The sequence below is a fragment of the Spermophilus citellus genome (genome assembly GCF_964194105.1).
Source record: "Spermophilus citellus genome assembly, chromosome: 18".
Lineage (NCBI taxonomy): Eukaryota > Metazoa > Chordata > Mammalia > Rodentia > Sciuridae > Spermophilus > Spermophilus citellus.
In genome coordinates this window covers 43,342,608-43,356,927 of record NC_138200.1, presented here as the reverse complement: position 1 = coordinate 43,356,927, position 14,320 = coordinate 43,342,608, and the positions used below count along the sequence as shown (strand labels likewise).

Genomic DNA, 14,320 nt, shown 5'->3' with positions numbered 1-14,320 from the left:
CCCAGCCCCTGGGGCTGTCCTGGCCTCACCCTCAGGACTGAGTGGCAGAGCCAGGGCTTTGGCAGTGTTCACTCCCGCAGCCTGGTGGCTCCAGCTGTCCCCCTTCAGCCAAGGAAAACAGTGCCCAAGGCACAAAAGCCGCACCAGACTATTCCCCCTGCAGCTCTGGGAAAAGTCCCCTCTTTCTTTTAAGTCTCCTCCAATAATGAGAGCAGGACTAAAAATAGCACCCAAGTCCAGCCTGCCACTGAATTGGCAAAGCCCCTTGCCTTTTTCTCCTTCCAAAGAGACAATATAAAGAAAGCCCCTGGCACAGTGATGGTCACAAATTCGTTTTCAAATAGGGGTGTTGAGCCAGACACATTAGCTTCATTGGCTGTGTGACTCCTAGGTCAAGTACTTGGTCTCTCTGAGCCTCGTTTTCCCCATCTGTCAAGGGGGCATGATGCCTATCACTGTGGTGGTGTCATGAACATGAAGCAAATAATGGATCTAAAGGAAGCACCTGGTAAAACTCAGCTTCCTGCCACCCTTTCCCCGGGCAGGTTGGTGATGTGGCCTCAGGTCCAAGGAATGCCAAGATTCCCCCTTTCAGGTCCCTTGACAGGATGACCACTAAGTCTGGACATGGGTCACTGACTTCACAGTCCTAAGCAAGCCTGGGGTCAGGAAAAGCCGGGTAGGGACTTTCCCCAGTCGCTGGTGGGCTTTCCAAACCAAGTCAGGGACTTTTCTCTCCCCAGTTGGACAAATGCCCAGAGCCAGGAATGGGTGAGGTGTGTCCCTTGTGGATCCATTGTTGGTGACCAGGCTGCTGATAAGGAGAAACGGGATAAACAGGAGAGTCCGCCCTCTCCTTTTGCATTTCTGGTCTTGAGGACTTGGGGCTGGAATGAGGTCCTGGGAGCCTTCCTCTAGACCAGGTGGCAAAAAGAGGGCCCCAAACAGCACGGCCAGGTCATCTGCCCCTTCCCTTGTCTCTCTCCTTTTAAACTCAGTGAGAGCTCGTCAAGGAGGCCCTCCCCAGCCTCACTGCTATGACCGCCCCTTGTCACTCCATCACTGTTAAAGCATCATATTTTTTTGATGGGTGGATACCCGGGATTGAACTCAGGGGCACTCCACCACTGAGCCCCCATCCCTAGCCCTAGTTTGTATTTTATTTAGAGACAGGGTCTCACTGCATGGCTTAGCACCTTGCTTTTGCTAAGGCTGGCTTTGAATTCAAGATCCTCCTGCCTCAGCCTCCCTAGTTGCTGAGATTACAGGTGTGCGCCACTGCACCAAGCTAAATCATCATTTTTAAGATAATTTAAAAATGACTTTCAGCTGAGGATATGGCTCAATGGTGGAGCAATGGTGGAGCATACACAAAGCCCTGGGTTCAATCCCCAGTGTCAAAAAAAAAAAAAAAAAAAAAAAAAAAAAGAAAGAAAGAAAAGAAAAGAAAAATGATTCTCATATAAATATAAAATGAAGATGCAAAAATTCTTTTTTTCTTTTCTGTGCTGGTGATTGAACTCAGGGCCTGGTGCGTGCCTGGCAACTGCTGTACCACTGAGCTACATCCTCATACCAAACATTTTATTTCAGTCATAATTAATGGGGAAATCAGTCTACTCTTACAATCTGTCCAGAGAGAACCGAAGGTGACTGATGTATTGGCGATCAAGAATGCTGACGTGAATTCATGAATGGGTGGAGAATTGGTCAGTATCCACAGGATGATCATTGACTGCATCCCCCTCAGACAAAATTCACTTCCATGACAGAGACAAGAATCATTTGCACATGAAAGTCATGCAAGAGGCAAGGCCCTAGAGAACGGAGGGGCTCGCGAGAGAGGATGCCATTATCTCTGCTCATTTTGTTTGTTCTTGGATGGGGTTTAGATGGGATTGCAGACATGGCCCACCACCACACCAGGCCCATTCCAAAATCTCTCACACGCTTCTTCCAGTATTGATCAGCCTTGAACTTAGTTACTTACCTGCTTCTTATCTTTCCGGGTGGCTCTATGTTTGAATGAGCCTTGAGGGTAGACATTGTCTTGTTCCCAGCTTTGGGGAAAACATCTGGCACATAGCAAGTGCTCCGTAAATGCTGGCCCCCTTTCTGGTGCCAGGCTCAATTTGTATTTAGAGAAGAGGACGACGCTAAATCTAAAGGAATCAGTTCTGGCAATCAACCAGCAGGGGGCATTTGGGACAGGGAAAAGGGAGGGTTTCATCATCCATCAAATAACCAGGACCCCTGCTCAGCCCCAAGAGGCTGCAAGCCAAGTCCTAAGGGTTCAAAGGAAACCTGATTCGGGAGTGGTTGAGAATGGTCTCTGGCGGAGGCTGCCCTGTGATGCCATCTCAGGAGGGTGCCAGGGCACTGAGGAGTTAATGTGTCCCCACTGATTACATCATCTGGGCCTGACCCCTGGACTCCAGGGCGACTCACAGAAGTCCCCTCAGGCCCCGTGCACAGAGAGGAGCAGTGCCTGCCATTGCCACACAGCGAATCAGTGGCTCCTCCTGCCTCCCCGCGTGTGCGCCTTTCTTGAGCAGTTGCACCCTCTGGAGAGCCTGGGGATGGGGCTCCTGATACCCCAGGAGCCGGGGGTGGGGGGTGACGCCTCTTGGAAACTCCGTGGGGAAGGGCGCGCTGGCGGTCCTGAGGTTTCCGGTCCCTGGACACAGACGTGCGTGGGCAAGTCTGGGTGGGAGAAGAAACGTACGGAAAGAAAAGGAGGAAGGTGCTGCGGAGGCCGGGAGAGGAGGGATGAGTCACGAAATGACGGAATGCAAGACCGAGGAAGCGAGGGAGGGATCCACGCACGGATCTTTCCTGCGCACCCACTGCGTGCCAGGCACGGGGAGGGCAGTGGGGACACGGTAGAAATAGGGTGACTCGGCTGTGCCGCTGCAGAGCCCAGTCTAAAAGGGAGACTGAGCAATTGAGCTCATCACTGCAAATGGGCAGTTTCCAGAATGTTCGGAAGGAGCGCTTAGGCGAGCCAGAGACCTTGCCAAGCCCGGGCTTCACCTGGTCAGGGCTCCAGCAAGACCACACGCCATTAGTCAGCGCAGGGGCACGGAATCTCTGACCTCTTGGGGGCGGTACTGGGGACCGAGCCCCGGGACAAGCTCAACCCCTGCGCTTTTTGATTTTGAGACAGCCTCGCTGAGTTGACGAGGCTGGCCTCGAACTCGCCATCCTCCTGCGTCAGCCTCACGGGTCGCTGGGATTACAGTTGTGGGCCACCGCACCGGGCTGGGGCAGTTGTACGGGATTGACTGCAATGTGCAGACACCGCACAGGGGTATGAGTGTGGAAGTGCAAGGCTGCTTGCAGAGCTGCAGGAATCAAAGCTGAGGCAAAGAGTAAATTTACACACGTTAAAGTAACGGTCCTTGGTCCCCCGGCCTTTCGGATTCTACAGCATATGGCGAGCGCCCTCTGTCGGTCAAGGCGCCGCGCCTGGTGCCTCTCGTCCCGCCCCTTCGAGAGAGGCTGTGTCTAGCCTCGCTCGAGACTGCGCAGAAAACCGGGCCTCTCTACCCACATCCATCCGCTACCACCACGCATGCGCATACTTGGAGTTTCTGAAGAGGTTTGCCAGCGCATGGGTTTCCGAGCAGTCAGGATGGCCGAGCGGTCTAAGGCGCTGCGTTCAGGTCGCAGTCTCCCCTGGAGGCGTGGGTTCGAATCCCACTTCTGACAAAGTTCCACTTTTCCTTTCCTTCAGCAACGGACAGACTAAATTATTCATTGAATCCGGGGACTAATTTGTCTTTCAATCCTCTTTACTATTTAGCTATCCTTAGCATTTTCTTCTAACAACAACTGCGGACTGTAAAATTGAAATCACATATTTTTACCCAGAACCTTGGTTCGTATAGTCAAGGCTACAGGGTACACTCTTCATCCTCATTGGAAGGGAGAAAAGCAGGCAAAATTAAGAAGTTGTCAGAAGTGGGATTCGAACCCACGCCTCCAGGGGAGACTGCGACCTGAACGCAGCGCCTTAGACCGCTCGGCCATCCTGACTTCCTGGGAGTGCCCTCGTGGGGTCCACTTTAGTCCTTGGCTCTCGCGGCGAGGCTTGCTTGGGCCCTGGGACCCAGCAGCAGTTCTGGGTGCGGAGCGCTCCTGTCACTAAAAAGCACCGGGGCTGCTGAGACCTCCCAAACTGGCTGTCCTCTAGCCGGATACCTAGACATTTTACATGCAAACCTCGAAGCCGCAGCAAAATAAAGTCAGTTTCCCTTGCCATCAATTAGAAAATAACCATAAAAGTCAATACCAGGAAAACGCGTTGATGTCATGAAATTCTAGCCTCCTGCTGGGCTTGGCGCCTGATGGGGCGTGGCTTGGGGTGCAGCTCTGCCGCTCTCGGAGCCTACGGGACCCAGGGAAGGGGAAGGAATCCGAAGCCGTCCATCAGGTTGCTGTGGGTGCAAGAAACAGAAGCCCCGCTTGCTCTGGTTTGGCCCCAAAGGGGGGCTTGTTGGCTCACAGGACAGAGTCAGGGGTGGGTGGGTGGACAGGACAGGCTGCTTGATCTCAGGGACCCCAGGAAGTGAGGGGCGGGGTCTGCTCCACCCTTGCCCTCCTCTGGTTCTCTGGAGGCCCCTCTGGTCAGGGTCTTGCTTCTCTCTGATGGACATTAAGAGGACCAGCCCACCGAGAGGCCTTCCCTGACCGTCCCTACAAGTCATCTGCCACAGTCTCCCAGCTGACTCGGCTTTCCCTCCAAGCCCACCTGTCATGGACGGATTATTGGGGGCAATCCTTTGTTTAATGGCCGCCTCGAAGCGTCCCGCCGCCACCACCAGCCTGTGGCGGCCTGGGTGGCTGAAGGTCTGGGACTGGCCCCCAGTAACAGAGCTTGGTCCCTCTCTGATGGGTATGAAAGAGGGACCCAATTGACCTAAAGGGGGAAAAGTGGCATGGGGAGAAACTCAAGTCCCACTGTGAAATAAAAAACACTGGGAGAAACCAGAGCCGCAGGGCTTGCAGTTACACACTAAAACACACGCACATACACACACACGTACAAATTCCATGTCCACATGTGCTTATATGTGCAGAAACACGCAGAGAAGAAAACCCAGGTCACTGCCCAGTGAATAGCTCCTTGGATGATTCAAGCTGTAGGAGGGAGAAGGGAGGTTTCATTTTGTACATTTAAATTTTTGAATCATGTGCATATTGTATCTAATCAAAAATAAACATACGGAGCCAGGTGCCGAGGGCACACCCTTGTGATTCCAGCATTTGGGAGGCTAAGACAGGTTGGCAAGTTCCAGGCTGGTCTGGTCAATTCAGAACAGATGGTCTCAAAAAATGAAAATGGAGCTGTGGCTGTGGCTCAGTGCTAGAGCATTTGCCTAGCATGTGTGAGACACTGGGTTCAATCCTCAGCACCACATATAAATAAATAAAATAAAAGTCCATTGACAACTAAAAAAAAAATGGCTGGGGTTGTAGCTCAATGGTAGAGCACTTGCCTAGCAGTGGGAGGCACTGGGTTCCATCTACAACACCAGAAAAAAAAATTAAGTAACCAGGTGACAAGGTCAATATCAATAAGTGATAAATCCATTTGATAGTGGCTGTTCTTGACATGATGTGCACTGAACGGCACTGTCCCTCTGTGGTCTTCCTCCCAAAACTACATTACTCCAAGAAAAACACCAGAACATCTGAGGAATCCATAGGAATACTTTACAAAATACCTGACCAGTACTCCTCAAAACTGTCAAGGTCATCAAAAACAAGAAGTCTGAGAAACTGCCACAGCCAAGAAGAGCCTAAAGACATCCGATGATGTGATTGTGACAAATATCACAATTCATGTAAAAGATTAACAATAGTGGAAACTGGGTATGTGGTGTAAGTGACCTCTCTGGATTATCTTTGCAATAATTAAATCTAAAATTATTCTAAAACTTTAAAAATTCCTAAATAAACATATGGTTCCATTGAAAGGAAATCAGTAGAATAGAGGAAAGGGACGGGGGAGGGAGAAAGGAAGGGAAAGGGAAATACTGGGGAACAATACTGGCCAAATAATATTGTTATATCGTGTGCATGTACAAATAAGTAACAAAAAATACTACCATTACGTACAACTAAATGTACCAATAAAAAAACTGGAAAAATATGATTTCATATATATTAACAAGATATGCAAATATTAAAATCTATAGCTATGATTTTTACATATCTATATCTCACATAAATAAAATGATTTATTTAAAGTATTCATAACAAAATGCATGTATTAAAGTCTCAGAGTGGACTGAGGTTGTGGCTCAGTGGTAGAGTACTCCCCTGGCATGGGTGAGGCACTGGGTTCAAACCTCAGCACCACATTAAAAAATAAATAAATAAATCTACAAACAATAAAGATAAAAGAAAAGTTCAGAGGCTCAGGAAACATCAGCAGCTGTGATTATCTCTGGGTGGTGGCACTGAGTAATTTTTTTTTTCTCTTTGGTTACCTGCATTTGATATCTGCACCATGAACATGGATTATTTAAATAGATCATTTATAGTTAAAAATAAAACTGTCAGAAAAAAATGGGGAAAGACTTTGAAAAGGGCAAAAAGTTTCCTAGATATTTTTCAGGGGAATTTTTGGATGTTGTCTCCAGTTGTGCTAACGCAGAGCCACGAACCACGGGTAGCTTCTGAGCACTTGAAGGAGGCGGGTCAGACTGTAATGTGCTGTAGGCGTAGACTTCTGCAAAGTGGGGAATTTCAAAACCTCTGTACAAAAATAAAAGAAAGAAAAAAAATCTCCATAAGTTCTATGTTGATTGCATGTTTAAATAAAAAAGATTGGGTAAATTGGGTTAAATCAAACATATTATTTAAAAGTAAACAATATTATTTCACATTAGTAAAAGTACAGTTTATAAGAATGCAAATACATGCTGAGTGCCTGGGCTCATACCTGTCATCCCAGCAGCTCTGGAGACAGGAGGATCTCCAAGTTCAAAGCCAGCCTCAGCAATTTAGTGAGGCCCTAAGCAAAAAAATACTCAGTGAAACCCCATCTCTAAAAAGAATACAAAGAAGGGCTGGAGATGTAGTTCTGTGGTTAGGGCCCCCATGTTCAATCTCCAGTACAAAAAAAGTTGGGGGAGATTAACAAGAGATTAAGGAATCAGATGTTAAAGACCTATTAGCACAAACTGAGGCTCTCCCCTTTGCATAATCAGATTAAAGGCCAAGTTAAGAAGCATGGGTTTAGGGCTGGGGATTGTGGCTCGGTGGTAGAGCGCTTGCCTAGCATGTGTGAGGCACTCGGTTTGATTCTCAGCACGCATACAAATAAATAAAATAAATATCCATGAACAACATTAAAAAAAAAAAAAGAGTGTTTCCCAACACCTGTTATTTGATGAAGGTCCCTGGATCATCAAAAACTCACTTCACATGGTCTTTTCTGGTGGAGATGATGTGTCCCTGGTTGAGACGGGGTTTCAGTAAGTTGCCTAGGGCCTCTCACTAACTGGCTTTGACCTTGAGATCCTCCAGTCTCAGCCTTGGGAGTTGCTGAGATTGCAGGCATGCACCACCATGCCCAGCTTTGTCCCCAGATTATTTTTTTTTTAATTCTGATGTGTTAATATGACAGCAGAATGCATTACAATTCATAGTACAAATATAAAGAACAATTTTTCATATCTCTTCTTGTATACAAAGTATATTCACACCATTCGTGTCTTCATACATGTACTTAGGGTAATGATGCCCGTCTCATTCCACCCTCATTTCTACCCCAATGCCCCCTCCTTTCCCCTTCCACCCCTTTTCCCAATCTAGAGTTCATCTGTTCCTCCCTTCCGTCTCCTCCCAACCCCATGATGAATCAGCCTCCTTATATCAGAGAAAACACTCGGCATTTGTTTTTTGGGGATTGGCTAACTTCACTCAGCATTATCTTCTCCAACTCCACCCATTTACCTGCAAATGTCATGATTTTATTCTCTTTTATTGCTGAGTAATATTCCATTGTGTATATTTACAGCATTTTTTAACCCATTCGTCCACTGAAGGGCATCAAGTTTGCTTCCACAGTTTAACTATTGTGAATTGTGCTGCTATAAACATTGATGTGGCTGTGTCCCTGCAATATGCTGTTTTTAGGTCCTTTGGGTATAGACCAAGGAATGGGATGATCTTTGAAGGGGGGTTCTTGTCACCCTTCCCCTTCCCCCCAAGCTTCTTTCCCACACCACACAGTCCTGGCACTGCTGGTCGGCGCATTCTGGGATGGGGTGGATACAGCAGTGGACTGGAAGCTCCTCAGGCCTCCCCCTCCTGCAGGGGCGATGTAAAGTTCTCTGTTATAATTCGGGTGGGGTTACAGAGTCTTGCACATGTGTCAAAATGCCACAAATTGGGAGCGACAAAGCAGTAGACAACAGCAACACATGGAGTGACAAAGAGATACGGTGGCACTTGCTAGTAGGGAGACTGAGGAGGGGGGGGGTGCTTGAGCCCAGGAGTTCCAAGTGACAAAGGATAACTATCCAAAGAAAAAAGGAAATCATAACAGGGAACAGTTTCCAAAGCACAGAGAGGCAGCATACCCGAGGAACCGCAGGGGCCACAAGACTGGGGATACAGCCCCCCCAACTGCAGAGCCCAGGGCCTCCCCAAACCACCCGCAGGTCCCATCATTCACTGGAAGGACTCAGAACAGACCAGGCTGAGGGCTGGGCGGGCACGGTGGCCATTTAGTATAGATAAGAACAAAATCGGCTAGGGAGGTCGGGATGGCGGGTATGGAACCTGGGAGGGCTCCAGCCTGGAACTTCCTGTGTCCTCTGTGGGGTCAGGTCGCTTCCCCAGAACTATGTCTCCTACACAGCGGGCGTTGCCAACCGAGTGATGTCACCGTCTCAGTGTCAGAGTCTCTACCAGAGCTCCAACACCAGGTCACAGTAGAGAGGGGCTGGTCTCAATCTCCAGCTCCCCAGAGGTCAAGCTTCCTGATCTGGTGCCTTGTGTCCCCAAGCCCCACCCTAAGCCACATTGTCAGCCCAAGTGGTGCAGCTGGACCCCACCTGAAATCCCACTGGCCACACTATCTGGGGTGGCCAGCCCCGCCCTAATCAAAGACATTTCTGTTAGTTATGACATCCCACAGGTTTAGAGATTGAAGGTAAAGTCTAGGTGAATTTAATCTATCTTTCTTTCTTTCTTTCTTTCTTCCCCCACCTCTCTCTTTCTTTTTTAAAAATTTTTGTTACTGGGATTAAACCTAGGGGTACTTTACTACTGAGCTATGACATCCCCAGCCCCTTTTTATAGTTTATTTTGAAATAGGGTCTCACTAAGTTGCTGAGAGCCCTGCTAAATTGCTGAGGCTGGCCTCAAACTTCCATCCTCCTGCTTTAACCTCCTGAGTTGCCAGAATTACAGGCACGTGCCACCAGTCAGTCTGGGTTAAATTTAAGTTCTTTACAAAGGTAAATACTTTAAATGATAAATTCTTAGAAACGGAAATATGCCAATAAGCTTAAGAAGAGAGTGCTCCACTGGCTAAGTATCAAAAGATGCTAATGCAAAGATTTTTTTTACTTTTTGGTATTATTATTATTTTTTAAATGCTCATCACACATATCCAGGGGGGTAGCAAGTAGCTAAGCTTAGAGGAGGTGTCAACTAATATGGGCTTTCGGAACAATTTGGCAGTATCTATTTAAACAATGGTAAAAATTCAAATCCTCCAAATACCTTTCAGTTCAGTGGTTCCATTTCAAAGATCATATCCAATAGAAAGTCTCACGCATGTGCAAAGATGTGTAAATAAGAATGATTATGGAAGCATGAGAGATGTCTTGGGTTTGATCCCTGACACCACACACACACCATCACACACACACACACACCCTTACACTTTACTTATAATGAGGAATTATTGGAAGCCATTTAAATGCCTCCCTGTGGCAGAATGGATAAAGAAATATGGAATCTTGTGAGCTATTATAGCATGTAAAAAAGAACGAGTTTCATCTCCATGTACCGTCCTGGAGATATTTCCCAGACACATTAAGTAAAAGGGTCAGGTTTCAATAGGGACAGCAGAATCTCATTTTTTTTTTTAAATGAGTTTTAAAAGTTTTAAATAATACACAAAGAAGTCTTAGATTTCTGAACATACATCTGTCAGTAAAAAGAAAACAGAAAGAAAAGATCTGGTAGGATACGTCTAAGCTACGATTCCCTAGAGGGCAAGATGTGGATTGGAAGAGGTACGTGTGCTAGGCAATGAAATAAATTAATGAGTCAACTGTGGAACTAAAACTAAGAGAATAAAAGCATCACAACTATGCCATCGGCTCGGGCCAAGCTGGAAAGTCTCGGTCATCATTTACTGATTGCCATTGGCATCTTCCCAAAGCTGGCTTCTGGCAGCTGTCAGATGGAGCCCACAGGGACCTTAGTATGGACTTCTTAATGTTATAAATCAATTAGTTAACTGTCCTTCAATAGCCGTGTGTGTGTGTGTGTGTGTGTGTGTGTGTGTGTGTGTGTGAAAGTTACTGAGGAGTGGACCCAGGGACTCTCTACCACTGAGCTGAACCCCATGCCCTGCTTTTTCCTTGAGACAGTCTGGCTAAGTTATTAAGGCTGGCCTCGAACCTGCAATCCTCCTGCCACAGCCTCCCAGGCTGCTGGGATTACAGATGTGCGCTACCATCGTAGCACCCAGCTCAGTGCCCTGTACTTTATATTCCTTTTCTTTTATTTTATCAACTCTCCACACTGTTAACGTGATTGTCACTTTTAATAAAATCCACTCCATTACCAAGGGTTTAAGACCCATGTGATCTGGCCTCTGTTTGCCTCTTCTATCTCATCGCTCCCCATGCCCCAAGTTCATAGCCTTCCATCTTTCCTGAAAGACCCCCCAAATATTTTCTGCACATATGGCAACTTTCTCTGTCTGATTTTTACTCATCTTTCAGGTCTCTGCTTAAATGATCAGAACTTGGGGCTGGGTTGTGGCTCAGTGGCAGAGCACTTGCATCTATTTCTCTGTCTCTTGCTAAGACTCTCTGAGGGCGGACCTCTGACCACAGCTCACAGATGTCCCCAGGGCCTGATGCACCCAAGGCACCCACTAAACATCTTCTCAGGGCCGAGTCCCCACTGCCTCTCGGGCACACCCTGCCCAGCACACAGTAGGGGTTTGGCCAGGGTAAGCTCCTTTGTGCTCCAGGTGGGGGTGGCCCATGCAGACCCCAGGAGGGGGACAGGCCTAGGAGTGGACGGGCTGGCTCCTCAGTCCCAGCTTGGGCCTCGGTCCCCCACACCCAACCCCATCCCAGAACCCAAGGTTCTCATGGTGCCAGTGGAGATGTGGGTGGGCAGTGGGTTCCAGCCTGGGCTGGGTTCCTTCCCACTTCTTCTGACTGGAGCGAGTGAAGTTGGTTTGGAAGAAAATGTCGTAGCAGGAAGACAGTGTGGCAATTCAGCCCTGCTTGCTGCCATTTGAAAGGAATGAAAGTGGGATTAACCAAAAAAACAAAATCCAAACCAAAAGCCAAACAAAAACACCCTACTGTTTTAGAATCTGCCTCAGAAACAATCACTTTCTTGTTTTCTGTGTCATGATAAAATTATATGTCCTCACCCGAGCTTTGTTCTACACTGCGACTGGTCTACAAAGGGGCTGGTCTCTGGGGAACAGTTTTGCAGTTGCTAAAAAGTCCTTCTCCTTTCCAGAGTACCTGCTCCACCCAGGGTGGGCAGGAGGGGAAGGGTCTAAACAACCTTTTGAGTCTTTCTTTTTTGTCTCTCTCTCTCTCTCTCTCTTTTTCTCCCCACCACCACCCCCCCCCTTTTTTTTTTATACTGAGGATTGAACCCAGGGCCCTTTACCACTAGTTCCATCCCTGGGCCTATTTTCCACTTATTTGTTTGTTTGTTTGTTTGTTTATTTATTAATTTATTGTGTGTGTGTGTGTGTGTGTGTGTGTGTGTGTGTGTGTGTGGTGCTAGGGATTGAACCCAGGGCCTTGTGCATGTGAGGGAAGCTCACTTTTTATTTTTGATTCAGAAACTCACCAAGCTGCGGAGGCTGGCCTCGAACTTGTGATCTTCCTGTCTCAGCCCCTGGAGTAGCTGGGATCACAAACAAGTGCCCCTGCATCTGGCTGACCAGGGATCCTTTCAGAGATCCCGAACCTTGTCACTTGCCTGCTTAAAACCCTCTAGGCTTTAAAATAAAAGTTAAGTCCTTTCTATCCATTGTGGTAGGCTGAATAATGGCCACCCAAAGATATTCCATAGCCTCATCCTGGAATCTGTAAAGAAAAAGGGGGGTGGGGGAGTTGTGGCTCAGTTGGTAGAGCGCTTGCCTAGCATGTGTGAGGCACTGGGTTCGATTCTCAGCACCACATCTAAGTCAATAAATAAAGGTCCAACAACAACTAAAAAAGTAAAAAAAAAAAAAAAAAAAAAAGAAAAAAGAAAAGATAAAGGGGGCTGGTGGTGGGGTGAACACCTGTAATCCTAGCAGCTCAGGAGGCTGAGTCAGGAGGATAGTAAATTCAAGGGATGTGGCTCAGTGGTTAAGTGCCCCTGGGTTCAATCCCTGGTACCAATAAAAAAAAAAAAAAGAAAAAAAAAAGAAAAAGAAAGATAGAAAGTAAAAAAGAAAAATGGTCCCAGGTGGAGGGGACTGAGGTGGGAGGACAGGCAGGTGTCAAGGAAAATAAAGGGAAGATATGGAGTCTTGCTGGGCATGGTGGCACACACCTGCAATCTCAGCAACTCAAGTAGAGGCAGAGGCAGGAGGATCACAAATTTGAGGCTAGTCTGGGCAATTTAGTGAAACTTTTTCTCAAATTAAAAAGTAAAAAGGGTTAGGGATATAGCTCCTTGGTTAAGTGCCCCAGGTTTCAATCCCTATTATCCCCCTGCCCCCCAAAAAAGAGTAGGGGGAGGATAAGGATGTAGCCAAGGGCTACAGTGCTTGCCTAACATATGTGAGGCCCTGGGTTCAATCCCCAGTACTGCAAGATTATTCTGGATTCTTTGAGTTGACCCTAATCCAACCCCAAGTATCCATATAAGAGACTGAAGAGGAAGGTATAACATGATCTTGGAGGAAGAGACAGGGGTGGAGGAAGCATGACCAGAGGACTCCGTGATTTGATTTTGGCTCCATGAAACTGATTTCAAATAGTTGGCCTCCAGAAGTATGAGAGAACAAATTTCTGCTGGGTTTTGTTGGTTTGTTTTGCAGAACTGGGGACTGACCCAGAGCCTCACACCTGCTGGTCAGGAACACTATCAATGAGCTATCTCCCAGCCCTTTCAATTTTATTTTATTTTATTTTTTAAAAAAATATTATTTATTTTTAGTTTTTCGGCAGACACAACATCTTTGTTTGTATGTGGTGCTGAGGTTCGAACCCGGGCCCAACATGGGCTACCGCTTGAGCCACATCCCCAGCCGCGCCCTTTCAATTTTACTTTGTGACTGTGTCTCACTAAATTGCCCAGGCTGGCCTTGAACTTGGAATTCTCTTGCCTCAGCCTCCCCAGTAGCTGGGATTACAGGTGAGTACCACCACATCCAGCTTGATTTTTTTTTTTTTTTTTTTTTTTTTTTTGGTACCAGGTATTGAACTCAGGGACACTTAACTACTGAGCCACATTCCCGGCCCTTTTTTAAAATTTTATTTAGAGACACAGTCTTGCTGAGTTGCTTTGGGTCTCCCTAAATTGCTGAGGCTGGCTTTGAACTCCTGGTCCTACTGCCCCAGCCTCCTGAGCCTCTGGGATCACAGGTGAGTACCACACCATGCTGGGTTTAAATTTTTTTTTAAAATCACTTAGTTTGTGATAACTTGTCATAGCAGCCAGAGGTCACTAGCATAATTATCTAGACGGCCCTGCCTGATCTGGCTTCTGCCCAGAGTGGCCAGTGTCAACCTTGTTGACTGGGCCCAGCCCCTAAGACTTCAGGCTTCTTTCTGTTCTTCAGGCTTAACTGGGTGCAGTCTGGGGGCTCTTGCACCAAGCTCCTCCCACAGAGCTTTCAAGGGCCCCTACTCATGGCTCAAGTCTTCCCACAAATGGCACCTCCTTGGACAGGTCTTCCTTTAAAAATCTCCTCGGGGTCCCTGTCATATTCTCTGCTTAAGCCACAGCATTTTTCTCTATCTATCTGAAATTAGTTTTCCTTCCTTCTCTCTCTCTCTCTCTCTCTCTCTCTCTCTCTCTCTCTCTCTCTCTCTCTCTCTCTCTCTCTCTCTCTTCCCTTGTCACTCTTACTAGAAAGTAGGCCCCAGGA

The 14,320-nt window shown here is 47.3% G+C and overlaps 1 protein-coding gene across 2 annotated transcripts in view; it reads right to left on the bottom strand.

Annotated features, from left to right (window-relative positions):
- Window positions 1–14,320, bottom strand: part of CX3CL1 (C-X3-C motif chemokine ligand 1) — a 93,065-nt gene that overhangs the window by 65,687 nt on the left and 13,058 nt on the right. The window lies entirely within an intron of this gene.